General features: G+C 44.7%; 1 non-coding gene across 1 annotated transcript; it reads right to left on the reverse strand.

The window, feature by feature from the left end:
- Positions 1-18,621: 18,621 nt before the first annotated feature.
- Positions 18,622-18,759, reverse strand: LOC114805600. Its single transcript, XR_003753571.1, has one exon. It is a non-coding gene; the product is annotated as a small nucleolar RNA SNORA7 (small nucleolar RNA).
- Positions 18,760-27,956: the final 9,197 nt, after the last annotated feature.

Genomic DNA, 27,956 nt, shown 5'->3' on the forward strand with positions numbered 1-27,956 from the left:
AAGATGCCCTAAGGATTTCCTGTGAGATAAAAAGAGCCCAGTTTTGAAGATGAAAAATCTATTTGAGAAGTGACAGGTTGAAAAAATAATGGAAAATGATACTCATTAATCTTTCGTTATGGTTTTCTCAGGCCTCAAAGCACATTCCTACTCCTTGAGGAGATTTCCTGGCTCATGCTTCCTGGGAGATAGATTTCTGGCTTCCTCTCATTGTGCAACTTGATCAGTCAGTCAGTGGTATTTATTGAGTGCTTACTGTTTACAAAGCACTGTACTAAGCACTTGGGAGAGTACAATATAGCTATGTAACATACATTTCCTGGCCACAACGAGCTTACAGTGTACTGGAAGAGCTGTGAGGGTGCCCAAGATTGAGTTGGAGTTTTGACTCATCTCTGGAATGGGGTTGGGCCCAGATCCTGAGGAACACTCGCTGTCCGACAGAGACGTGGTGAGGGGGTGTTGAGCTGCCGAGAACTATAGAAAGTTTTCACGCCCTTCACGTCCAAATCTGAACTCCTCATCTTCCTTCGCAAAGCCGCTCCTCCACCTCCCTTTCCCCATCACAGTTGACAACGCCACCATCCTCCATATTCCGCAACTCTGGAGCCCTTCCCCTTGATATTATTCTCAACTCCTCCCTTTCCTTCAACTTTTGTGCTCAGTTTGTCACCAAATCCTGTCAGATTTTTCTTCACAGCATCCCCAGAATCCATCCCTTCTTCCCCATACATACTGCCACTGCACAGTATAAGGACTTGCCATATTCCAATTCAACAACTGCATCAGCCTCCCCACTGACCTCCCTGCCTCCAGCCTCTCCCCTCTCCAGTCCTTACTTCATTTAGCTGCCTGGATCATTTTTCTAAAACACCTTTCTGCACATCTCCCCACGCTTCCAAAGCTGTCAGTGGTTGTCTGTTCCTGTTGACCGAGTAGCGTGGCCCAGTGGAAAGAGAGTTCGAGCACCATGTGGGACAGGGACTGTGTCCAACCTAATCATTTTTACATTCCCTGACACATAGTAAGTGTTTAATAAATATCATTATCATTATTATTATTAATAATAATATTAATTATGTTCATGGGCTGGCCTCCCCTGGAGCTTCCTCAGCTGCCAGCACAGAGACAATGTGCTCAGGACAATGAAGTGTCCAGCTAGCAAGGGGGAAACTCAGTAACATTCAGCTCTTTATAGTCTTCTGGGACAAAGGGCTAATGCTTCCCTTAGAGGTAATATTTTTTGAGCCCTTATTCTGTCCCAGGGACTGTACTAAGCACTGGGCTAGATACAAGCTAATCAGGTTGGACCCCGTCCATGTCCCCCATGGGGCCAACAGCCTTAATCCCCATTTTGCAGATGAGGTAATTGAGGCCCAGAGAAGTGAAGTTACTTGCCCAAGGTCACACAGCAGACAAGTGGCAGAGCTGAAATGATAACCCAGGTCCTTCTGATTCTCAGGCTCTTGCTCAGTTCACTAGACCACACTACTTCTCCTGATAATAATAGTGGTAATTTGATTGATTTATTTATTCCTTTCTTTCTCTCATTTTCTTGCTCTTTCTCCTTTCTCTCCCTTTATTCTCTGTCTCTTTCTCTTTTTCTCCCTTCCTCCCTCTCCTTCCTTCCTTCCTTCCTTCCTTCCTTCCTTCCTTCCTTCCTTCCTTCCTTCCTTCCTTCCTTCCTTCCTTCCTTCCTTCCTTCCTTCCTTCCTTCCTTCCTTCCTTCCTTCCTTCCTTCCTTCCTTTCTTCCTTCCTTCCTTTTCAGATGGTAGTGAGTCCACTAGCCAGATTTAGGAACTGTGAGGCACCCAGTCCCTCATAAAGCTTGTGGAGCTGCTCCCCACAAAGATGGCAAGAGCTTGCCTCTTTCCAAAGATGGTGATGGCTTTGCCCTTCACAAAGATGAAGGGCACGCTACATAATGTGTCTATCTGCCTCCCTCTAAGTTGGTGGCAGCAAGGCTGTGTGTCAGAAGGAACCCAAGTGTTCTGTTAGCAGGATGGAAACACTAAGACTGTACATTATGTCCAGTGGGCACTCAATCAGTCAATCCATGGTACTGATTGAGCACTTACTCTTTGCAGACCACTGTACTAATCGCTTGGGAGGGGACAATATCACAGAGTCACGTTCCCTTAGAGCTTATATCACTAGATTCTGCATTACCTGGCCTCTAATTTAAGCGGGCCGGAAAGCTCGATCTTCTTTCCGAGCGGGGGATTTTTTTTTTCCTGATAGAGGGAACTCAGTCCGACATCAAAGGGCCGGTTCCTGCTATAGCAAACATGTATTTAGGAAGACAGAGGAGAGAGAACCAGGAAGACAGGAAAGGAGGCTGAACTGATGTATTTTCAACTTCAAAATGGCCTCATAAAACCCTACCCAACCGAATGAGATAAGCAGTCCTTGCTAGATCCCAGGGCAGAGGCAAGCTGAGGAAGGGAGAGGGCATTTAAGGGAATGGGCTCCAATAAAAGGAGAGGTTTGAGCAAGGTCCTGAATAAAGCTGTCATACCCCAACATGCAATGAGAGAGATGGGGCGGGCCAGGGCAAGGGGAAACTGGCAAGTCCTGGAGAGTTTCCTGCCCCTGAATTAAAGCTCTGTGTGCGGCAGGCAGCTCTGTTTGGGGCTGCTATTTTGGCGGGGGATTGACAGTCAGGGCAGGCCTGTTGGTAAGAAAGGAGATATTGTATGGCCTGGCCACAGAGGAGTAGGCAGCAGGAGAATTATGACTTCATCTGTATGAACGGCAAGGGGGCTTGTAAGCTTCCAGGAGACAGAGAAAAGGGCCAACTCTCCCACAAAAGTGATGCGGAGTCCTCCCAATACCCAGTCAACTGGCGGTATTTATTGAGCACTTTGGATGTAGAGCACTGCACTAAGCTATTTGCCGTATACCAGAGAGTTAGAAGATACCACCCTGCCCTCAGGGAGAAGCTGCGTGGCCTAGTGGATAGAGCACGGGTCTGGGAGTCAGAAGTACCTGGGTTCTAATTCCGCCCCTGCCGCTTGTCTGCGGTGTGACCTTGGACAAGTCACTTCACTTCTCTGTGCCTCATTAACTCATCTGTAAAATGGGGATGAAGACTGTGAACACCATGTGGGACATGGACTGGGTCCAACCTGATTACTATGTATCTACCCCAGGGCTTAGAACAGTGCCTGGCACATAATAAGTGTTTGTCAAATGCCATTAAAAAAATTTGGTGGGGGAAACTGTCAGAAACAAAGGACAGAAAGGGAGAAGCAACAGAGAGATATAAATTAGCTCACTGTGGGCAGATACTTTGTGCCAAACACTCTTCTAAGCGCTTGGGTAGATGCAAGTTAGGTTGGATGCAATCCCTGTTCCATATAATAATGATAATGATGGTATTTGGTAAGTGCTTATTTATGTGCCAAGCACTGTTCTAAGCCCTGGGGTTGATACAAGGTAAGCAGGTTGTTCCACATTGGGCTCACAGTCTTAATCCTCATTTTAGATATGAGGTAACGGGCCCGGAGAAGCAAAGCACTGTACTGAGCGATCGGGAGAGTACAATCCAACAGCAGATACATTCCCTTCCCACAAAGAGCTCACCGTCGCTACCCCTACTTGTCTGCTGGGTGACCTTGGGCAAATCGTTTCACTTCTCTGGGCCTCAGTTACCTCATCTGTAAAATGGGAATTAAGACTGTGAGCCCTGTGTGGGACAGGGAGTGTGTCCAACCTGATTAGCTTGTAACTACCCCAGCTTTTAGAATAGGGCCTGACACATAGTAAGTGCTTAACAAATGCCATCATCAGTATTATTATAATTACTTAGATTGTGAGCCCCATGTGGGACCGTGACTGTGTATGACCTGTTTGCCTTTTATCTACCTCAACCCTTAGAACAGTGCTTGGCACATAGTAAGTACTCAATCAATCCCGTTATGATAATAATAATAATAATTATAATAATGATGATGACATCATTTCTATTGAGATTCTCCTCTTCTTTCCCTCAGGCATTTCTCTCCCGCCAGACAAATTTCTTAGTTCAATCAATTAGTGGTATTTATTGAGAGCTTACTGACTGCAGGACACTTTTTTTAAGCATGTAGGGTGTAGCGTGGCCTAGTGGAAGGTTCCTGGTCCTGGGGGTCAGAGGACCTGGGTTCTAGTCCCCGCTCTGCCACTTGCTTGCTGTGTGATCTTGGGCAAGACACTTCACTTCTCTGTGCCTCAGTTTCCTCATCTGTGAAATAGGGATTCGATACTTTTTCTCCCTACTACTTAGACTGAGACAGGGACTGTTTCCAACCCATTATGTAACTACCCCAATGTGGCTCAGTGGAAAGAGCTTGGGCTTGGGAGTCAGAGGTCATGGGTTCTAATCCCGGCTCCGCCACTTGCCAGCTGTGCGACTTTGGGCAAGTCACTTAACTTCTCTGTGCCTCAGTTACCTCATCTGTTAAATGGGGATTAAAACTGTGAGCCCCACGTGGGACAACCTGATCGCCTTGTATCCCCCCCAGCACTTAGAACGGTGCTTTGCACATAGTAAGCGCTTAACAAATCCCACCATTTTCACCCCTCTCAGGCCCTCACCTGGAGCGTTTCTAGTCCTCTACCAGTCTCGGCTAGGGGAGGGAGAGTCAAGCAGAGGCCTACCCGTTCCATTCCTAGCTTGGGCAGTGGCTCAAGAGAATGGAAGGCAACCTCTGCTACAAGTCAAAACCCGCCTGCGCAGGGCAGCAGCGGCACGGGACAGAGTCGAGGGCGGAGAGTAGCTGTAATAGGAGCAGTAATAATAATAATAATAGTAATCGTGCTATTTGTTAAGTGTTTACTATGTGCCAGGCACTGTACTAAACTCTGGGGTACACAAGGTAATTGGGTTGGACATAGCCCCTGTCCCACATGGGACTCAGAGTCTCAATCCCCATTTTACCGATGAGATAACTGAGGCCCAGAGAACTGAAGTGACTTGCCCAAGGACACCCAGCAGACAAGTGGCAGAGCCGGGGTTAGAACCCAGGTCCTTCTCACTCTGGGGCCCGTGGCCCGTGCATTAGGCCACTAGTAGTAGTAGTTGAATTTATTGAAAGTCCATTTGGGGCAGTGCACGAGGCTCTTGGGAAGTACAGAATAACCAAGCGACGAGTTCCCTGCCCACAAGGAGTTTACACTCTAATGGGGCCGACAAACGTAAAACTCTCTATATTGCCAGTCTTCAAAAGTAAACAAACTGAGCCGGTGCTAAAGGGCAGGGATAATATCTACCAACGCTGTTGTATTGCACTCTCCCTAAAGCTTAGTACGGTGCTCTGCGCTCAGTAAGCATTCAATAAATGCCATTGATTGATGGAAAAGGAGAGTGAGTAGTTGTGTGACTTTGGGCAAGTCTGGAGATCAAGCCCCATCTCTCCTCTCCTTCCAAATTGTGTTCCAAGTGGGGCAGGGCCCGATCATCTTGCATTTATCAGCAAGTTTAGCTCAGTGCTCGGCACTTAGTAAGGGTGTAATGAATCCCATAACTACTCATGCACTGACATTGCTCTGTATCTGCTGGCATCTTTCATGTTTGAATAAACAAACAAGAAAATAGCCTTCATTCTTGACAGCCTATTTGATTAAAATAAGGGAAAGAGAGTCCTGTGATTTAAATGCCTCAGATTTGGGGGAAGGAAGATGCTGAATTATGGAAATGACAGGCCCTCCCCCCAAGCCCCCATAGTGAGATGGAGGCTAATGCTTACTGCTCTTGGCATAGGTTAAGTCTACAGAGAGGAAATTAAAGATTTTTATGGTTCTATTAAAATTACCGTTCAACTCATTTAAGAGGGTGATAGGGAAATATAAAGGGCAGCATCTCATACGTTAACGTTAACCTGGCAATATCATTTATATTGAAATTTGACTTGACTTTCAAGCACCATTTGAAAGGTTATTGAATGTGAAACTGAATTAAGCAGCTCAGTCCAAGCCTGCATTTGAAATCTGGACTAGACTTTTTTTTCTTTATGCAACTGGAAAGGAGACAATGCACCAGAAAGACTAATAAAAGAGAGAAAAGACATAAAGAAAGGAGCTCTCTGGAGGTACAAGAACATTTGCAGTTGGACTCTATAGAGAATCGTTACTTTCCAGACAGTATATGAGCCTTTGGAAATGGCGATGCGGTTCTCAATTGGAAATATTTCTTTCTGTGGTTCGAGGTTGGGGGTAAAGGGAAGTTGGGTCGGGCAAAATCAAACAATCAATCAATCAGTTGTATTTATTGATGGCTCAATCTATGAAGAGCATTGGTCTAAGCGCTTGGGAGAGTACGGTAAAATGTGTAGACCCATTCCCGGCTCTCAGAGTTTACAGTCTAGCAGGGATTCCCCTGTCAGTGTCAACCAGTTGGGGCTGAATTTTCTAGGCAGCAACTTCTTCCTTTACTGCCTGACGGTGGATGAGAAGAAGGGCAAGTAACTGGTCTATAGATCGGTCAATGGTATTTACTGACTACCTACTGAAGGTGATGTCTTCACTCTTCAACTTTGAGAGAGTAGAGCCAAAAGCTAACTCATATTCCTTTGCGGATAGATATGTAAAAACTATTTGCAAAAAAAAATAAGCAAAAATCAGAATATACCAGGATTAAATTCCAGAATAAATAAGGATAAATAACTAACTCTAAAACGGACTAGGCATCTTTACCTAAGGGCTGAAGGTGGAAATCTGAAGGCAGCAGGGCTAGTGGATAGAGCACGGGCCTGGGAGTCAGAAGAACCTGGGTACAAATCCCCGTTCTGCCATTTGGTCTCCCTTGTGATCTTGGGAATGTCACTTCACTTCTCTGTGCCTCAGTTACCTCATCTGTAAAATGGGCATTAAGACTTGAGCCCTATGTGGGACAAGGACTGTGTCCAATCCAAATACCTTGTATCTTACCTCAGCTTTTAGTTCCGTGCCTGGCACATAGGAAGCACTTAACAAATACCACAGTTACAATTACTGGGGGCGATGGCAGTCGGCTTTGTCGGATTTAGGATGTTGGGCGTTGATCGAGGGAGGCTTCTGGGAGAAGGTGGGCTTCTAAAAGGGCTTTGAAGATGGGGAGGGCTGTGGGGTGGATTTGTCGGGGGAGGGAATCCCCAGGCTGGAGAAACTGAGTAAGCAATTAGAGGAGGGAGGGGGTGATTATGGTGCAGGAGGAGATGAATACAAGGGGACATTCCTCAGAGGATAAACCTCTCCCTGGGCTGTGGACTTTGAAGGAGAGAACAGAGCCCACTTGACAATCAAGCGGGAGACAGCATCAGCTTCGTGGAAGAACAATATAAGGGGAAGTGCCAAATCAATCAATAAATCAATTGTATTTATTAAGCACTGACTGTGTATAAAATACTGTACTGAGCACTTGGGAGAGAACACTATAAAAGAGTTGGTAGACATGTTTCTTGTCTGCCACGAGCATACAGTCTAGAGGAGGAGACAGGCATTAGTATAAATGAATTATGGATATGTACGGAGGTGTCGTGGGGCTGAGGGAGGGGTTAATAGAAGGAGCAAATCCAAGTGCAAGGGCGATGTAGAAGGGAATGGGAGAAGAGGAAGTGAGGGTTTAGTCAGGGAAGGGCTCTTGGAGGAGATGTGGTTTTAATAAGGCTTTGAGGGTGGGGAGATGATTGTCAGATATGAAGAGGGAGGGCATTCCAGGCTAGAGGCAGGACGTGAGTGAGAGGTCCCGGGCATGATAGACTCTAGATAGATAGAGAGAGCTATAAATAGAAGCGCCCTTCCTATCCCTTCTATTCCTGAGAAGCAGAGTGGCCTAGTAGAAAAAACCATGGACCTGGGAGTCAGAGGAATTAGGTTCCAATCCCATCTCTGCCACTTGCTCTGCGACTTTGGGCAAGTCACTTGACTTCTCCGGGCTTCCGTTCCTCATCTATAAAATGGGGATTCAATACCTGTTGGTATTTGTTAATGCTGGTATTTGTTAAGCGCTTACTATGTGCAGAGCACTGGTCTAAACGCTGGGGGAGATACAGGGTAATTGGGTTGTCCCACCTGAGGCTCACAGTTAACCCCCATTTTACAGATGAGGTAACTGAGGCACAGAGAAGTGAAGTGACTTGCCCAAAGTCACACAGCTGACAAGTGGCAGAGCCGGGATTCGAACTCGTGACCTCCGACTCCGAAGCCCAGGCTCTTTCCACTGAGCCACGCTGCTTCTCCCTCCTACTTAGATTTTGAGACTCCTGTTGGACAAGGACCGTGTCCGGCCTGATGATCTCGTACCTATCCGAGTGCTTGGCACATCGTAAGCATTTAACATATGCCACGGTAATAATTATTATTAATTTAACATGTCTTTTGGTTAGGCTCTTTGTGTTTCAGGCCTTTACATCTTGAATGGGGTTTAATGCCCAGTGGAGAGAGCATGGGTCTGGGAGTCAAGAGACTTAGGTTCTAATTCAAGCTATTCATTTATTTTTTAATTTATTTATTGTAGTTGTTAAGTGCTGGCTATATGCCAGGCTCTGTACTCAGCGCTGGGATAGATTCAAGCTAATCGGGTTGGACACAGTCCACGTCCTACATGGGGCGCACAATCCTCATCTCTATTTTTAAAGATGAGGGAACTGAGGCACAGGAAAGTGAAGTGACTTGCCCTAGGTCACACAGCAGACAATTGGCAGAGCCGGGATTAGAACCCAGGTCCTTCTGACTCCCAGTCCCTTGCTTTATCCGCTAGGCCATGCTGCTTCTCTGCCTTCGGTCTGCTGTGGGGCTTTGGCCTTAGTTTCTCAACTGTACCTGCCTCTCTACCTCATGGAGATGTTCTGAAATAAAATATGATGCAAGTGATGAGAAAGGCCTCTGGAAAAATAAAAGCGCTCTCACAAAAGTCAGATAATTTTCACTTTTGGGGCAGAGTAGGGGAGATGATCTCCACTGATTGGGGCCACAGTGAGGGGACCGGGTTTTGGGGAACTGAAAGTGAGCCACAAAGTGACCTGGGTGAGAGCCTCAACTAGGGGACCAAGTCAACAAGGCATTGAACGCAGAAAGACAGAAGGACAGAGACTGATGGAGACAGAAAGGGAGAAATAAAGGGAAAGAGAGAATGAAAATGGGTGGGGAACATAGAAGGGAGAACGAGACGGGGCAAAGAGGGCTTAATCCAGGAAGACCTCTTGGAGGAGATACAAGCAAAGTAATTGCTTTGATGGTGGAGTAATGCTCTAAAGGTAAGCACTTAACAAATGCCATTATTACCATTACCATTATTACCATTATTATTAGGAACTTCTGCAACATATCGATAACATATCTATCATCACTTATGTTTTTGTCTTCCTGGGATTTTTGCTGGGTTTAGCCCTGAAGAAGAACTTAATGGCTTCCCCTTGGTCTGATGAAGACCCAGAGACTGTAAGCTCATTGTGGACAGGGAGTGTGTCTATTTGTTCTTGTATTATACTCTCCCAAGTGCTTAGTACAGTGCTTTGCACACAGTAAGCGCTCAATAAATATGACTGAATGAATGAATGGCAAACGGCCCCAACTTCCTCACCTTTGTTTCCACAGGCAAGGTCTTTGTGTTCAACCTCTTTCCCTCCACTTTCTATTATAAAAATGATTCTGCCTGAGTAATAGTGATCGGCAATTAATAACGATGGTCCGATCCGTTTTCTTCATCCCAGAACTGGCGGTGATTCTCTATGCATCAGCTTCAATTTTTTTTTAATGAGCTGGCACTTTTTTCCCAATCACATCAGGCTCTAGTGTTTATGGGAGCGTTGGCACGTCACACCACCCCGGACGGACGTGATTCAGGCAATGCAGATGGACGGAGCGAGGCTGAGGATGAGCTAAGAAATTTTTAATAACTTCAGATAAACACGATGTCCCTCTTGTCCACTCGGGGAGTTGTAAAAAGGCCTGGAGTTAAAAAAATCAATCTTAAAAGGGGGATAAAATGGAGCTTTATCCGCTTTTTCTTTAGGTTCTGCTATCTGAGTAGGTGCCGGTTGGTTTTCCTCCTTTCTCCTCACTTAGATGAAGGCAGGGGAGGGGGAGCTCTGAAGCCCGTGTCAAATCTCCACTCCATCCATGTAGACACAGCTTTGGGGTCCGGCACGGCAATCATGACATCGCTCCTCTGGTTAGGCCTATGGATCAACCTCTTTTCCCCAAAATAATGTTCCTTATTTGTGACAGGGCGGGAGAGCAATAAACCAGCTGTTGGAGCATTGCACCGGGCTCTCTTTAAGTCTATCAGGGAAATCGATTGGCTCGCTTCACACACTTCAACCCGGTTTTGAACTCGGATGAAATCTAGCTCATGGGTTTGGTAGCTGGAGAGATTTCTCCGGCCTGCCGAAATCCATCTGTAGGCGTAGTAATATTTGGAAACTGTTCCTTGCTTCTAAATCTCGACCTTATAAACGAGCTTCTGCTAAACAGTAACATGTGTGGCCACTTGAACCACAGACAGGAGCCGTTAGGGAATTGTGAAGCTTAAATGGAGTCAGGAAAGTATTAATCGGGAGGAAGGAACACTCAATTTGTCCTCCGTTGTGAAAGTTAAACTCATCTAATCAATAATGCTGTAAACAGAAATAAGCTATATCCAATCTTAATACCCTTGTAGTTTATTTTAACGAAGGAAATTCTTGTAGGGAAAAGACCTAATGGCCTGTTTAAACAAAGACAGTTTTAAAACTGAGGCTTCTGAAACACTATCAATCCTCGGTGATATGTGAGTTGATTGTGGATTATCCCCTGCAGATCCTTTTTATGCTCCTGCTTAACTAGGAATCTCCTTTGGCTCCCCTCTGACCAACTTCTTGGGTCTGCCAGCCGGGGAGAAGCTAATCTACCTCCATCCCACCATGACTCCGACAAGTCCCTGCTCCAGCCCTGGAAGGAATCAAACAGCATCAGCGTGAGAGTGTCTACTGGGGAGCTGTTGTGTTGTACTCTCCCGAGAGCTTAGTACTGTGCTCTGCACACGGTATGTCCTAAATAAATACCATGGATCGACTGATGGATGGATTGATTTGAGGATGTAGAGAAGGCCCCCGCTATGGTTGCGGCTGTGACTTGGGTGACCATTGTTCTCAGCTGTGTGGACCTTAAACCCTGCTGCCCCGGGGTATTTATTGTCTGACTCATTCAGTCATATTTATTGAGTCCTTACTGTGTGCAAAGCATTGTACTAAGCGCTTGGGAGAGAACAATAGAACAAAAAGCAGACACATTCCCAAAGAGAGCTGCCGGCTTTTCCATTTTTGTTTCATCTTTCCCTATTTGTCTGCGGCCAGCCCCTTTCCAATGGCTCTTAGATTGTCCCTCTCTTAGGGGGGCAGGATTCGCATTTCTATCTCATCTGTGTAATTCTCTCCCAGTGCTTTGCACAGTGCTTTGCTGAGGTTCTTATATACTGTTACCATTTCTACTTTCTATTACTATTTCTACTCTCTATTACTAATACTATTACTATTTCTACTCATTACTATGATTATTACTACTTTCTATTAGGTATCCCATTACTACCTTCTCTCTGTACCTCGATCTCATCTATCTCGCCGCCGACTTCTCACCCACACCCTACCTCTGGCCTGGAGTGCCCTCCCCCCTTCTCATCGGATGAATAATTGCTCTCCCCCACTTCAAAACCTTATTGAAGGCACATCTCCTCCAAGAAGCCTTCTCTGACTAAGCCTTCGTCTCCTTTTCTCCCACTCCCTTCTGTGCTGCTCTTACTTGCTCCTTCATTCACCCTCCCTCCTATCCCCACAGAACATATGTATAGCTCTGTAATTGATTTAGTTATTTATATTAATGTCTGTCTCCCCCTCTAGACTGTAAGCTTGTTGTGGGTAGGGAATGTGTCTGTGTTGTTTTGTTATATTCTCCCAAGCTCTTAGTACAGTGCTCTGCACACGGTAAGCCCTCAGTAAATATGATTCACTGACTAATCATCATCATCACATTTGGAAAGCGCTTACTACGTGATGAGCACCGCACTAAGCCCTGGAATAGATACAACATGTTCGGGTCCCACATGGGGCTCACGGTCTCAGTAGAAGAAAGAACAGGTATTGAATCCTCATTTTGCTGATGAGGTAACTGAGGCACAGAGGAGTGAAGTGTCTTGCCCAAGGTCACACAGCAGGCAAGTGGCCGAGCCAGGATTAGAACACAGGTGCCCCAGGGGCAAGGAAATTATTTAGCTGATAGTTTTTCTGAGATCAGTTAGTCAATCGTGTTTACTGAGTACTAGAAGTAATGCGCAGAAGACCTTATACGCACTTGGGAGAATTCATTATAACAAAATTAGCAGGCACATTTCCTGCCCATAATGATCTTACAGTCCAGAAGATGAAAGCTCTCCTGAAAAGCAGTGAGAACTAGTGGAAAGAGCCTTGGAGGCAGAGGATTTGGATTCTTATCCTGCCACTGCCACTTGCCTGCTGAGTGACCTTAGGTAAGTCACTTAATTTCTCTGGTCCTCAGTCTCCTCATCTGTAAAGCGGGGATTCAAGAGCTGTTTTCCCTCCTTCTTAAGTCGTAAGCCCTGTGTCGGACAGGACCTCTGTCTGACCCGATTATCTTAAATCTATTTCAGTGCTTTCGTCAGTGGTCGACGCGTAGTAAGTGCTTAACAAAATACGTCTACAATTAGTACTGTTATTACCATTTGCATGTGACTTCTGGGAAACATTGATCTTCCCAATTTTGGTCTCAAAACCAACCCTAGCACTTAGCACAGTTCTTGGCACATAAGTGCTTAACAAATGCCACGGTTATTATTTTTCTCATCCTTGGACAACGGACCCAATTAAATTAAAAAAATATTACTATTACTTATATTTAAGTACTTACTCTGTGCCAACATAAGTTCTAGGATGGATACAGTCTTTCAATCAATCAGTGGAATTTAGTGAACACTTCCTAGGTGCAGAGCACTGTTCTAAGCACATGGGAGACAATCAATCAATGGTATTTATTAAGTGCTTACTGTGTGCAGAGCACTGTACTAAGTGCTTGGGAGACTATAACAGAGTTGGTAGACATGTTCTCTTTCTGCAAGGAGCTTACAGACTAGAGGGGGAGGCAGATATTAAAATAAATTACAGATATGTTCATGCTGAGGGTGGGGTGAATAAGGTGTGGCCTAACGGAAAGAGCACAAGCATGGGAGTCAGAGGACCTGGGTTCTAATTCCGCCTATGCCAAGTGCGTGCTGTGTGACTTTGGGCAAGTCACTTGACTTCTCTGTACCTCAGTTTCCTCAACTGTAAAATGGGGAATCAATTCCTGCTCTCTCTGCTACTTAGACGGTGTCTGACCTAATCGACCCAATCAATCAACCAACGCTATTTATTGAGCACTTACTATGTGCAGAGCACTGTACTAGGAGCTTGGAAGAGAACAGTACAAGAGAATTAGAAGACATGTCTCCTGCCTATAATGAGCTTATACCCAGTGCTTAGAACACTGTCTGACACATAATGAAGCAGTATAGCCTAGTAGCAAGATCACGGGCATGGGAGTCAGAGATTGTGGGTTCTAATCCCAGCTCTGCCACTTGCGACCTTCGTCAAATCACTTCACTTCCCTGTGCCTCGGTTTCCTCGTCTGTAAAATGCAGATTAAGAGTGTGAGCCTCGTGGGACAGGGACTGTGTCCAACCTGATTACCTGGTATCTACCCCAGAGCTTAAAAAAGTGCTTGGCACATAATAAGCACTTAAATACCATAATTATTATAATAATCGTTTAACAAATGCCATGAAAAAGAAAGAAAAATGGTCAAACCTCAGAAGCCAAATACTGGCTAAAGAAGGAAACCAGATTTGGCTTTTACTGTTGGAATTACAATTTGGCTGCACTCCCTTCTCCCCCTGCAGCTAATGAAATTACACTGTAAAAACCTGCTGGGTCATGTTTCCATCATTTGGTGCTTCAGCTGGATTCCTCTTATTCCGGCAGCAGAACAGCCCATTTGGAAGAAGGAAAAAGTTGAAAATAAATGGCACCGTGGAGGACTCGTTGTCTGCAGAAACAAATTCATCTGAGGTAGACAAATTGGACCCTCGGTGTTTATGTTTATTATTATCAAGCTGATGGGCAGAAATAGCTACTTAGATGAGCACACCTGTTATGAGACCACATTTTTTTCTCTTACTAGACTGAAAGATGGAGTGAAATGTAGTTGAACCTATTTAAATGAATATCAAATAACGGAATAAATCTGGTTTTTTTTTTCAAACCAGCTTTCACTGTACCCAAAGGTAAAATATAAAGGCGAGCTAACTTGGTGATGGAATAGATCTATTAAATTATTGCATTTTTGATGTACCCAAACCTGCCGCATTTCAAATCCTCAAAGGGACAGTCTCAAAACGAATATTCCAGAGGGGTCATCTTCAATTCACATTAAACACGAAAAGTCGAGCCGGCTCACAAACCTGCCTCGACTGTCTTTGCGAAGAACCGGCTCGTTTATGAAGGAAAAATAGGGAAGATTGGCAAAGGGAGGGGGAAAAGATGTCAGTTGTATCCAAACGAGATGGAAAGTCAAGCCTGGGTGATTCACAGCCTTCTTCGACTCAACTCCCTCTCTCCTCGACGGCCTTGGTGAGGCTGCGGCTTGGGTGGGAGAGGGTCTGGCGCATGATAGCATCTGGTAGAGAGCCAGGTAAGCAGAAGGCCATCACGGAGCCAGAATCTACCCAAGCCTGACTTATTCCCTGGTTGTAGATCAGCCGCTGCTGCCTACCGCTGCGTCAGCTCTCCGTGAATCCTGAGGCAACAACTGTTTGGCAGGTTATTAGTTTGGGAATGGGTTGCCAAGAGGACTGTGGAATCCATTTCTTCAGAGGCTGTTAAGAAAGGGCAGGTCCTCTCTGACCGGGAGGGTGGAGGACGTACTGCTAGGGGGAAGGAGAACGCACTGTCGATCCATCAATCAAACTTTAGGCTATATTAATAATGATAATTATATTTAAGTGCTTACTATGTGGCAAGCACTATTCATTCATTCAGTCATATTGGTTGAACAATCACTTCATGCACAGCACTGTACTAAGTGCCGGAGAGAGTCCAATACAGTAATGAGCGGATGCATTCCCTGCCACTAAGCACCAAGGTAGATACAAGGTAATCGGGTTGAACACAGTCCCTGTCCCATACGGGACTCACAGTCTCAATCCCCATTTTACAGATGAGGTAACTGATAAAAATAATCATGCGATAATAATTGCACTTGGATCTGTGACCCTCGGATATTTGATAATTACCCCACCCTGACCCTGCAGCACTTACGTACATGACATTAAAATATATATTGCAAATTATTTATATTAATGTCTGTCTTCCCCTCTAGACTGTAAGCTTGTTATGGGTAGGGAACATGTCCACTAATTCTGTTGATCTGTATTCTCCCAAATGCTTAGTAAAGTGCCCTGCACTGATTGATTGATTTATTAAGTGCTCACTCTGCACTAAACACTGTATTAAGCCCTGGGATAGGTACCGGTTAATCAAGTCAGATGCGGCCCCTGTCTCACACGGGGCTTGCTTTCTGAAGGAGAGGGAGAACAAGTGTGGCGATCCTACTTTACAGATGAAGAAACTGAGGTGCAAAAAAGTCAAGTGATTTGCCCCAATTTACCCAGCAGGCCAGTGGCAATTCAGGGATTAGAGCCCAATTTTCCCTCCACTGCCATTCTCTGTAAATATTTGTTTTAAAATGATATTTGTGAAGTGCTTACTTTGTGTCAAACACCATTCTAAGTGTTGGGGTAGATAAGAAGATAATCAGGTTGGACATAGTCCCTGCCCCACGGGACTCATGTTTTGAGGGAGGAGGATTTAATCCCCATGTAATAATAATAATGGTATTTGTTAAGGGTTTACTCTGTGCCAGTCATTGTTCTAAGTGCTGGGGTAGATACAAGATAACTGAGTTGGACAGTGTCCCTGTTCCACATAGGATTTACAGTCTTAATCCCCATTTTGAAAATTAGGTAACTGAGGCCCAGAGAAGTTAAGTGACTTGCCCAAAGTAATAATAATAATAATAATAATGTTGGTATTTGTTAAGCACTTACTATGTGCCGAGCACTGATCTAAGCGCTGGGGTAGACATAGGGGAATCAGGTTGTCCCACGTGGGGCTCACAGTCTTAATCCCCATTTTACAGATGAGGGAACTGAGGCACAGAGAAGCGAAGTGACTTGCCCACCGTCACACAGCCGACAGGTGGCAGAGCTGGGATTCGAACTCATGAGCCCTGACTCCAAAGCCCATGCTCTTTCCACTGAGCCACACTGCTTCTCTGTCACATAGCAGACAAGGGGTGGAGATGGGATTAGAACCCAGGTCCCTCTGACTCTCAAGCCTGAGCTCTATCCACTAGGCCATGCTGCAAGAGGCTATGCCTGTGATTAGCCTCTAAACGCAAAGTGTTGAATGACTCAGAAGCGTATTATCTGGATGAACCTAAGTTTTAGAAAAGCGGCGTGGGCTCAGTGAAAAGATCACAGGCCTGGGAATCAGAGCACCTGGATTCTAATCTCAGCTCCAGCACTTGTCGTCTGTGTGACCTTGGGCAAGTTGCCTGACTTCTCTAAGCCTCAGTTACCTCACCTGTAAAATGGGGATTGAGACGGTGAGCCCCATGTGGGGCAGGGACTGATACACTTGTGTCTACCCCAGTGCTTGATAAATAGTAAGTGCTTAACAAAAGCCATTTGAAAAAAGAGTCATTATTAGATGCAATTTTCAGTATTTTCTGGACACAGAGCAACAGGGTGTAGCCGATAAGAGCACAGGGCTGGAAATCAGAGGGTCTTGGGTTCTAATCCTGATGCCTCCACTTGTCTTCCATGTGACCTTGGGCAAGTCACTTTACTTCTCCAGGCCTCGGTCACCTCATCTTTAAAATGGGGATTGAGACTGTGAGCCCTATGTGAGATAAGGATTGTGTCCAACCCGACTTGACTGTAGCCACCCCAGCACTTAGTACAATGCCTGGCACACAGTAAGCACATAGCAAGCGCTGTAATTATCGTTACGGGGGAGAATGCAAAAGAATTACCCGAGAAACTTGTGTCTACCCCAGTGCTCAGAACAGTGTTGGGCAAATAGTAAAGGCTAAACAAATACTGTCGAGTCCTTATGAGGTGCAATTTTCTCAATATTGGTTGGGTGCAGGGGTGCTTGGGGAAAATGCAGAAGAAATATTTTATGGGACCCCTGCTCTTGAAGAGGGGTTGTTGAATGAGGGACACAACAGAACAAACTTGCCAAATATTAAGGGAGAATGTGAGAGCAGACCGATGAATCTAAGTCGTCAGAGCATCTGTTCTGCTGTTTGATGAACCTATCGATAATGCTCTCCCCCTCAGCAGAAATATCCTGGGGAGACATTTGAAAAGGAGAAATAGAGGACTTCAGGAATATGCAGAGGAAGGAAAATCTAGCTCACCTGTACCCTGTAAGTATTTAATAATAATAATAATAATGTTGGTATTTGTTAAGCGCCTACTATGTGCCGAGCACTGTTCTAAGCGCTGGGGTAGACATAGGGGAATCAGGTTGTCCCACGTGGGGCTCACAGTCTTAATCCCCATTTTACAGATGAGGGAATGGAGGCACAGAGAAGTTAAGTGACTCGCCCACAGTCACACAGCTGACAAGTGGCAGAGCTGGGATTCGAACTCATGAGCCCTGACTCCAAAGCCCGTGCTCTTTCCACTGAGCCACGCTGCTTTGATATTCACCCTACCCTCAGCTCCACAGCTCTTACATAAGGTCACTGTGGGCATGGAATATATCTGCTGTCTCTGTTGTGTTTTTCCCAACATTTGGTACAGCGCTCTGCGTATAGTGAGCACTCAGTAAATATCCTGGATTGTGTACCTATATGTATTGAATTTCAATATCTTCCTCCTCCTCTAGACTGTAAGCTCCTTGTGGGCAGGGACCACGTCTATCAACTCTTTGCACTGTCTCTCCCCAGTGCTTAGTACAGTGCTCTGCACACAGTAAGTGCTCAATAAATACCACCGATTGAAGCCAAGGATCATCTTAATGTCTAGGACAGTTCCTCATTCTGTAATTAAAAGATCTGAGGAACTAGGGATTCATTCTAGCAATTCATAAGGCCAATTTCTGGAAACCTGTCGCATAAAGAGGAGATTTTTATTTCACCAGTAAATGAGTATCCTGTATTTGATTAATTGATGGGTATTTGATGAATGTTTATATTATTACTCTTGATCTGGCCCAGATTGAGCAGAGAAATGAAGATACAAGATTATTGATAGGACTGTAAGCTCCTTGAGGATATTTACTTACTGATTTACTTATTCTACTTTATTCCTTTAAGGGCTTAGTACAGGACTCTGTATACAATCTTGTCTTATGCTGTCGAGTTGTCTCTGACCCATAGCGACGTCAGGGACACATCTCTCCCAAAACACCCCATCTCCATCTGCCATCGTTCCGGTAGTATCCAGAGAGTTTTCTTGGTCAAAATACGGAAGTGGTTTACCATTGCCTCCTTCCAAGCAGTAAACTCGAGTCTCCACCCTCGACTCTCTGCCACGCTGCTGCTGCCCAGCAAAGGTGAGTTTTGACTGCAGCAGATTGCCTTCCACTCCCTAGCCACTGGCCAAGCTAGGAATGGAATGGGTAAGCCTCTACTTGACTCTCCTTCCCATAGTCAACACTGGTAGAATACTGGAAATCCTCCAGGTGTGATCCTGAGAGGGCCTGGATACGGTAAGTGCTCAATAAATGCCATAGAGTGGTTGATGTTAAACATTAATTTTATTTGTGTCCCTTACACCAACACTGCAAGGTTCCCCTTCTGAATTAAAAGAAACAAAAATTGACAGCTGATTGGAAAATTAAACCCGAAGGCCAAATACCCCAACAAAATTTGCTTTCACCCTGTTTGAGAAAGCTCAACCCATTTAGGTTGATGATCCAAGCTTTGATTTTATGGACTAACTTCGGTTACAATAGTCGGGCTAATTGGCCTTCTATCCTAACAGACGTTCAAAGAGAAGCATATGAAATGATATATTTAGAAGAAGAAAAAACAGCCTTAGTTGACATCCTGTTAGAAAGCAAGTACAGAAACGCCAGTTCTATGTTGTTCTTGAGGGCGGGAGTGGAGCTGCCTTACTGCCCATGTGTGTAATCTTCCATATTGGTACCCAAATCCAGAGAATTTTGGGATTTCTAGTCTCCTTGAGATGTCCTCTCTAGCCCACAGAGTCTGTCTGATATTGGTACCACCAATTTTAAAAGCTCCCTCTATTTCTAGCTCCTTTATCAAGGACCCAGCCTAAAAGTGGAAGAGAAACAAAATCAACTTTTTAAGGCAATCCATACTTTCCGGACAAAGACAGAGAAGACACTGACCTCTTCACATTCGCCCGTTCCCCTGCTGCTCCTGCCCACCGCTATTTTGTGATTAGAAGGATGGCTTTCACTAACGTATTTTAGAAACCCATTCTGGGGATTCATGAATTTGAAAGAAGAAAAAAAAAGCTTGAATAATTCATACTTAAATAGCTCCGGGCCAAGATATTGCTTCAGTATTTCCAAGTATGCAGGTTTTATTATTCCTTTAAAGTATGAATAAAAACAAGGTTGTTTTATCACACTTGGCCTAATCAGTGATAGGCTAGGAGCCTTGTTGGCAGTAAATGATCCGTTTTAGTTTGAAACATTTTTTTAAATCAATGATTTTGTAAGGGAGTCATAAAAATCTTGAAATTAAAGGTTTTCAAGCCATAAAAACAAGTAATATATTTAAGGTTTTCCCCCATTTAGAGCCAATAATATTTCCTAGTAAACAGAGGATGGACTCAGCAGTTCCTCTCTGAATTACTGTTCATCAGTTTTTCACCTCCCCTATTAAGGTAACCTTCACAGAATATTTTGCATTACTGTTCATGATGAAATTTGAATACATCAGAATTAATTCACCAATAAACCTAGGAGGAGGGTGGCCGAAGGTGTTTGGGGAGAGAGGGGAAATCTGTCACTGTAGAAGCATTGGCAAGGACATTTTTTGAATATTGACAATGTTCAAAAGCCCTGTGCTGAGCACTGGGGAGAAAAATGGAGATACTGATTCACACGTGTTCCTTGGCCACAGCGTGTAAGGGAAGGGAACAGTGTAGAGTATCATCATCATCAATCATCATTGATATTTATTTTGTGCTTATTTTGTGCAGAGCACTGTACTGAGCGCTTGGGGACAGTACAATTCAATAGAGTTGGCAGACATCTTCCCTGCCCACAACGAGCGGCATGACCTAGGGGAAAGCGCACGGGTCTGAGAGACGGAGGAGTCGGGTTCTTATTCTGGCTCTGCCAACTGCTCGCCGTGTGACCTCGGGTAAGTCACTTAACTAATCTATGCCTCAGTTTCCTCAACTGTCAACCGATATTTAAATCCCCGTTCTCCCTCCTACTTAGAGTGTGAGCCCCATGAGAGACCCATGAGGCCCATGAGAGACCCATGAGCCCCATGAGGGACCGAGTTTGACTTAATTAACTTGGACCTTCCCCAGCACTCAGAACACTGTTTGACACATGGTAAGAGCTTAAAAAGTATCATCAAAAACACAAACTTATTGTCTAGAGGAATAGGGTAAATTCAACTAAAATAACAAGCGAACAGTAAAATATAAGGGAAAACTAGTGCATTGCTTCTCCTGGTAGAGCCAATCTTGATATTTCCTCCTGCGTCCAAACACATCTCTACTTGGATGTCTTCCGACACTTCAAGCTTCACATGTTCAAAACAAAACTTCTCATCTCCCCATCTAAACCCTATCCTCCCCGTACTTTCCCATCACCGTAGACACCACCACCCTCCCTGTCCCACAAGTCCACAACCATGGCATTACCCTTGATTCATCTCTCTCATTCAAACCACATCATTAGTCTATCATCAAATCTTGCCAGTTTATCCTTTACTAAATCTTTAGACCTTCTGGTTCCTCGCCATCCGGACTATTACCATGCTGATCCAAGCACTTAACCTATCTCACCTTGATTACTGCCCAAGCTTCCTTGCTGACCTCCCTGCCTCCCGTTTCTCCCCTCCCCAGTGCCCTCTTCCTTTTGCTGCCCAGACTGTTTTTCTAAAAAAAGTCCAGTACACATCTCTCCACTCCCTCCAAACTTTCGGCTGTGGCCCATCCACCTTGGTATAAAACAGAAACTCCTTACCATTGACTTTAAGGCACTCTCTCCCTTCTACTTTATCTTGTGGGTCTCCTACTACAACTCGGTTTTCTCACTCTGCTCCTCTAGCACCGACTTTATCTCGATCCCCTCTACTTTGCCGCTGACCCTTTGCTCATATTCTGCCTCTGGACCGTAACCCTCCCATCGTCTTCATATCTGAAAGACCGCTACTCTTCCCATCTTCATCCCCATCATCCCCCTTCCTCCTACCTCTCAGCAGTTACGTATATATCCTTAAACTCTGCCACTTCCCTCCCTGTAATTTATTTTACTATTTGTCTACCTCCCTAGACTCTAAGCCCTTTGTGGGCAGAGAGTGTGTCTACCTACTTGTATTGTACTTTCCCAAGGGCTTAGTACAGTGCTCTTCACTTAGTAAGTACTCCTTAAGTGCTTAGTACAGTGCTCTTCACTCAGTAAGTACTCCTTAAGTACCACTGAATGATTGATTATTACATAAATGAAAAGTGACCGAAACAAATGAGGGTTGCTAAATTTAACCTAACTGATTGAGGAAAGCTTCTTATTCGATTGTATTTCATTCAGTTGTATTTTCTGAGCGCTTACTGTGTGCAAAGCACTGTACTAAGCACTTAGTAGCCCATATTCCTAAACATTTAGGATAGGGAGGGAGCCGAGAGTCATTACTTCTTTCTTTTGATCTCGTTAGAGTGTGGCATTTTTTTAATAGTTTATCCAGCTTCATTTTTCTAAGCTTCCGCTTCTCTCAAATTGTGAGAGCAACGATCCTCACCTCTGAGCTGCGGAGGAATTGGTTTAGCATGAAATACCATAGCCAAGAGATACACAGTAACCCCACATATTTAGTATATAAAACTCACATAAAATTTTATTGTGAAATAATAGTTGATAGGGAACATTGATCACACTCCCGGGTGCAAGTGAGATTTTATTCAACTTGGAGTCAGCCGTTTCCCTTGGGCACCTGGGCTCATTGGTGTAGTGGACAGAGCACCGGCCTGGGAGTCAGAAGGTCATGAGTTCTAATCCCTGCTCTGCCACTTGTCCGCTGTGTGACCTTGGGCAAGTCACTTCACTTCTCTGGGCCTCAGTTACCCTGTCTGTAAAATGGGGATTGAGACCGTGAGCCCCATGAGGGACGGGGACTGTGTCCAACCCAATTTGCTTGTATCCACCCCAGTGCTTAGTACGGTGCCTGACACGGAGGCTTAACAAATACGACGATTATTATTATTACGATTATTATTATTATGGGAGTTCTTTCTCCAGGCAGGTTTCTCCAAGATAAAGCCAGGGTTCACCGAGAGGGCCCAGCTACTCTCTGGGTGACAACGAGAATAAGAGGAAGACGTGGCTTGTGTGATGCCTCTTCACAGAACCACCTCAAAGATCTACCTTCCGGGGACTCTGGAAAATGGCCACGATGACGTCCTCTCCTTATATTGCTCTTCCTCAGAGGCAAAAGGAGACATTTCCTGGGAAAATGTATGTGGAGTACCTGGAGATCCTTAAAGGAAGATACTTGGTAAATCCAGAATCTATTTAGGATGGCTTCTTTATGTGAAGTAGTTCCAGGGATGAGGACCTCTCCAGTTCTCTACCACCTCTCTCGTGCTTTATTTATAGCTCCATCAATTTAGTGGGCTCTCCTGATCCTGTGTTTGGAAAAAAAATGTATTATATGTTCCCCTCCTTTTCTGTGTCTTCTCCTACTAACAACAAGCTTACAGTAGTGCTGTGGGGCCGAGGGAGGGGTGAATAAAGGGTGAAAAAGCAAGTGCAGCGGTGTCACCGAAGGGAGGGAGAGAAGAGGAAATGAGGGCTTAGTCGGGGAAGAGGCCCTCAGTAAGGCTTTGAAGCTGGGAAGAGCGACTGTCTGTCAGATGTGAAGACGGTGGACATTCCAGGCAAGAGGCAGGTTGTGGGCAAAAGGTTGTCCGAGCGATAGATGAGATCGAGGTTCAGTGAGTAGGTTGGCATTAGAGGAGCTAAGAGTGCATGGCAGGTTGTGGTAGCAAATCAGGGAGGTAAGGTAGGCGGGAGCAAGGTGATTGAGTGCTCTTGAGGAGTGGGGAAACATGGACTCAACATTTTTGTAGAAAAGTGATCCAGGCAGCAGAACGAAGTACAGACTGAAGTGGGGAGAGACAGGAGGCAGGGAGGTCAGCAAGGAGGCTGTTGCAGTAATCTAGGCAGGATAAATGTTATACGCAAGGAGAACAACCTCTCTTCCCTCTTACAGGATGAGAATCAGTCTAGCAAATAAAGATCAGACTAGTAATATTTTCCAGCCCTGCAACACTCAAGTACATATCTGTATACTTGGTGACTTCCCTTATCCGTAATTTCTATTAGTGTGTGTCTCCCCTGTGACTGGCTGCTCTTCTTGGACCTATTTCCCTGTTTCTCTAATGGGGTCTGAGGTCCAAATAGAAGCAGGATCTTTAGCCTTCTTGGGAGAGAGTTAATCAGTCATTCCTATTTATTGAGCACTTACTGCATGCAGAGCACTGTACTAAGTCCTTGGGAGAGAACAATATAACAAGCTCAGTGGAAAGAGCCCGGGCTTCGGAGTCAGAGGTCATGGGTTCGACTCCCGGCTCTGCCACTTGTCAGCTGTGTGACTGTGGGCAAGTCACTTAACTGCTCTGTGCCTCAATATGGGGATTAACTGTGAGCCTCACGTGGGACAACCTGATTACCCTGTATCTACCCCAGCACTTAGAACAATCTTCTGCACATAGTAAGCGCTTGACAAATACCAACATTATTATTATTATTATTATTTAACAGATACATCCTCTGCCCCCAACAAGCTTATAGTCTGGAGGGATAGACAAACCTTAATATAATAGAGAAATTATGTATTTGTACAGAAGTGTCATGGGGCTGGGAGGGGGGTGATGAATAAGGGAGCTAGTCAGGGTGATGCAGAAGGGAATGGAAGAGAGGAAAGGGACTTTGAGTACCTCTTCAGTGATCACTTGGACTCATCTGATCTGATAGGGATGATCCTCTTAAGGAAGTTTGCTCCTCCTCAGTCGGAAAGAGAGCATCACGGGAGCACGTAAACACCTCCCACTAGAAGGCACTAAATTTCGCATCTCAGCATTCCTTTCCTTTTACACTAAAAATAGCTGAATCTCTCTCTGCCCTTGAAAACTTAGAGAAACATTTGCTGCCAGCTCTAAGAGGCTGTGTGAATTATGTATCCCTGGAAATCAAGGCCCCTAATGGAATCACTGATATAATTTCTAAGCTCTAATAGCCCAAACATCATCACTATAATTTTCACTTCTGATTATAGGTTATAAAACAACTTCCATCCCCAGAGTTATTCATAATCTTGAAGGAAACAATTTGTGCAGGATGAAATGCAGAAAATAATATGCAGAAATTAATAAGTGGAAGGCTGTGAAAAACAGAGAAAATAGTGGCAAAACAAGGAAAAAACTTCGAGCTCTTTACACATTTGTAATGTGTGCTTTGTCCTAGCATGAAATGCCATCATCGACAAAAAGTGTGCATACTAACCAGTACACTTTTGAGTATTTTCATGCAGTAAGAGAGCATATCCCTGTTGATCCACTTCAATAAGTCAACTTTTACTGAGGAGTCTAAAGTAGGGGATAGCCTATGAGAAACTCGAGGAAGAATGAAGATTAACACCTAGAGTACAGAGGAAATCTAAAAGTTTGTCTAGCCTATCTCTATCTATATTAGCAAATTCATAGTCTTCCCTAAAACAGGGAAATCCAGCTTTCAAAGATTTTTAGAGCCAACACAGAGATGAAAGCCTTTACCAAATTCTGCTACCCTGGATAGCACAATGCGTGGCTCAGTGGAAAGAGCACGGGCTTTGGAGTCAGGGCTCATGAGTTCGAATCCCAGCTCTGCCACTTGTCGGCTGTGTGACTGTGGGCAAGTCACTTAACTTCTCTGTGCCTCAGTTCCCTCATCTGTAAAATGGGGATTAAGACTGTGAGCCCCACGTGGGACAACCTGATTCCCCTATGTCTACCCCAGCGCTTAGAACAGTGCTCGGCACATAGTAAGCGCTTAACAAATACCAACATTATTATTATTATTATTACAATGCTCTGGTAAATAAAGACATAAGAAAACTGAAAAACAAAAGTCACAATATAATCATCGTCATCACATTTATTGAACACCTCCTATATTCAGAATATTATCTAGTGGATAAAGCCCGGGCTTGGGACTCAGAAGGTCCTATGTTCTAATCTCAGCTCCACCACATGTCTACTGTGAGACCTTGGGCAAGTCACTTTACTTCTCTTTGTCTCAGCTCATTTGTAAAACGGGGATTGAGACTGTGAGCCCCATGTGGGACAGGGACTGTGTCCAACCCAATTGGCTTGTATCCACCCCAGGGCTTAGTACAATGTCTGGCACATAGTAACCACTTAACAAATACCACAATTATTATTATTGTTATTATAATAAGTCCTTGGGAGCATACAAAAATTTCATTGATTCATTCAATCAAATGTATTGAGCATTTACTACGGGCAGAGCACTGTACTAAGCCCTTGGTAAAGTTCAACACAACAATAAACGGTAACATTCCCTACCCACAACAAGGTTACAGTCTAGAGGGGGAAAGGCAGACATCAATACATATAAATAAAATTACAGATCTGTACATAAGTGTGGTGAGTCTGGAACAGGGGAAGAGCCAAAGGAGTAAGTCAGGGCAATGCGGAAGGGAGTAGGAGATGAAGAAAAGTGGGGCTTAGTCTGGGAAGGCCTCTTGGAGGAGATGTACCTTCAATAAGGCTTTGAAGTGCGGGGGAGTAATGCCTGTCTACTTGTTTTGTTTTGCCGTCTGTCTCCCCCTTTTAGACTGTGAGCCCGTTGTTGGGCAGGGATTGTCTCTATCTGTTCCCAAATTGTGCATTCCAATAATAATAATAATAATAATAATAATAATGTTGGTATTTGTTAAGCGCTTACTATGTGCAGAGCACTGTTCTAAGTGCTGGGGTAGATACAGGGTGATTAGGTTGTCCCACTTGGGGCTCACAGTCTTCACCCCCATTTTACAGATGAGGGAACTGAGGCACAGAGAAGTAAAGTGACTTGCCCACAGTCACACAGCTGAGAGGTGGCAGAGCTGGGATTCGAACCCATGACCTCTGGCTCCCAAGTCCGTGCTCTTTCCACTGAGCCACGCTGCTTCTCTAGTGCCTAGCACAGGTGCTCTGCACACAGTAAGCGCTCAATAAATATGATTGAATGAGTGAATTGGCAGAGGGAGGGCATTCTAGGCCTGAGGCGGGACGCGGGCTGGGGTCGGCGGCGAGACAGGCGAGATTGAGAAATGATTCCTGCTCTCCTACAACTTAGCGGTGAGACAGGTAGTCAAATAAACCGCATGTAGAGATAGTAATAGAGCATATAGCACCTGTATTTAGAGTTATAAGGACTTTGGTATTTTAAAGGTTTAGGTAAATTACAATCTGCTGGATTGTCAATCTCTCTAAGGCAGGAATTATGTATGCTACTCTATTGAATTCTCCCAAGTGTTTAGTAGAGTGCTCTGCACACAGTAAGTATTCAGTAAATTCCAATGCCTGATTGACGTTTTGGAGTTTGAAGGATAGCTGCATATCAATCAGTCAGTCAATTGCATTCTTTTTTTTTAACTTCACACAACAAGAGAAATGTGAAGGTAAGCACGCCGGAAGATAAATCCTATAGGGAAGCAGCATGGCCTAGTGGAAAGTCAAGCGATCGAAATTCTGATCCCTGCTCTTCACTTGCCTACTGTGTGACCTTGGGCGAGCGTGGTCTTCTGGATAAAGCACGGGCTTGGGAGCCAGAAGGACCTGGGCTCTAATCCCAGATCCACCACTTGTCTGCTGGGTGACTTTGGGCAAGTCATTTCATATCGCCGTGAGCCTCTGTGAGCCACATGTGGGTCAGGGACTGTGTCCAACCTGATTAGACATAGCACTTAGAACAGTGCTTGACACATGGTAAGCACTTAACAAATATTATTACTAATAACTTCCTTGAACCTCAGATTCCTAACCTGTAAATTACCTGTTTCCTCCACTTTGGACTGTGAATCCCATGTGGAATGAGTATGTGTCTGACTGGATTGGATTGTATCGATACCAGCGCTCCGTACAGAGTGAGCACCTAACAAATACCACAGTTATTATTGTGGAAAAGACTCTTGATCAGACGAGAGTCCTTTCAGCCTTACCCACACCCACAGCAACCCAGCGGCAGAATTTTGGAATTTGTGAGGACAGTGATATTTTCTTGGAACCTCCAGTTAGAGATTCTAACAGATCTTTTTATGATATCGATAACGATTATAATACTCGTTATGGTATTTGTTAAGCCCTTACTATGTGCCAAGCACCGTTCTAAGCTCCGGGGTAGTTACAAGGTAATCAGGTTGTCCCATGTGGGGCTCATAGTCTCAATCCCCATTTTACAGATGAGGTAACTGAGTCACAGAGAAATTAAGTGTTTTGCCCAAGGTCACACAACAGACAAGTGGCAGAGCTGGGATTAGAACCCACGTCCTCTGACTCCCAAGCTGGTGCTCTTTCCATTACGCCACGCTGCTTCTCTATTATTTATTGCTATTGCTACTGCTATTAAGCACTTACTAGGTGACCGGCACTGCACACTGAACACTGGGGTAGCTACAAGCTAATCAGGTTGGACATAGTGCT

The sequence above is a fragment of the Ornithorhynchus anatinus genome, chromosome 18 (genome assembly GCF_004115215.2).
Source record: "Ornithorhynchus anatinus isolate Pmale09 chromosome 18, mOrnAna1.pri.v4, whole genome shotgun sequence".
In the NCBI taxonomy this organism is placed as follows: Eukaryota; Metazoa; Chordata; class Mammalia; order Monotremata; family Ornithorhynchidae; genus Ornithorhynchus; species Ornithorhynchus anatinus.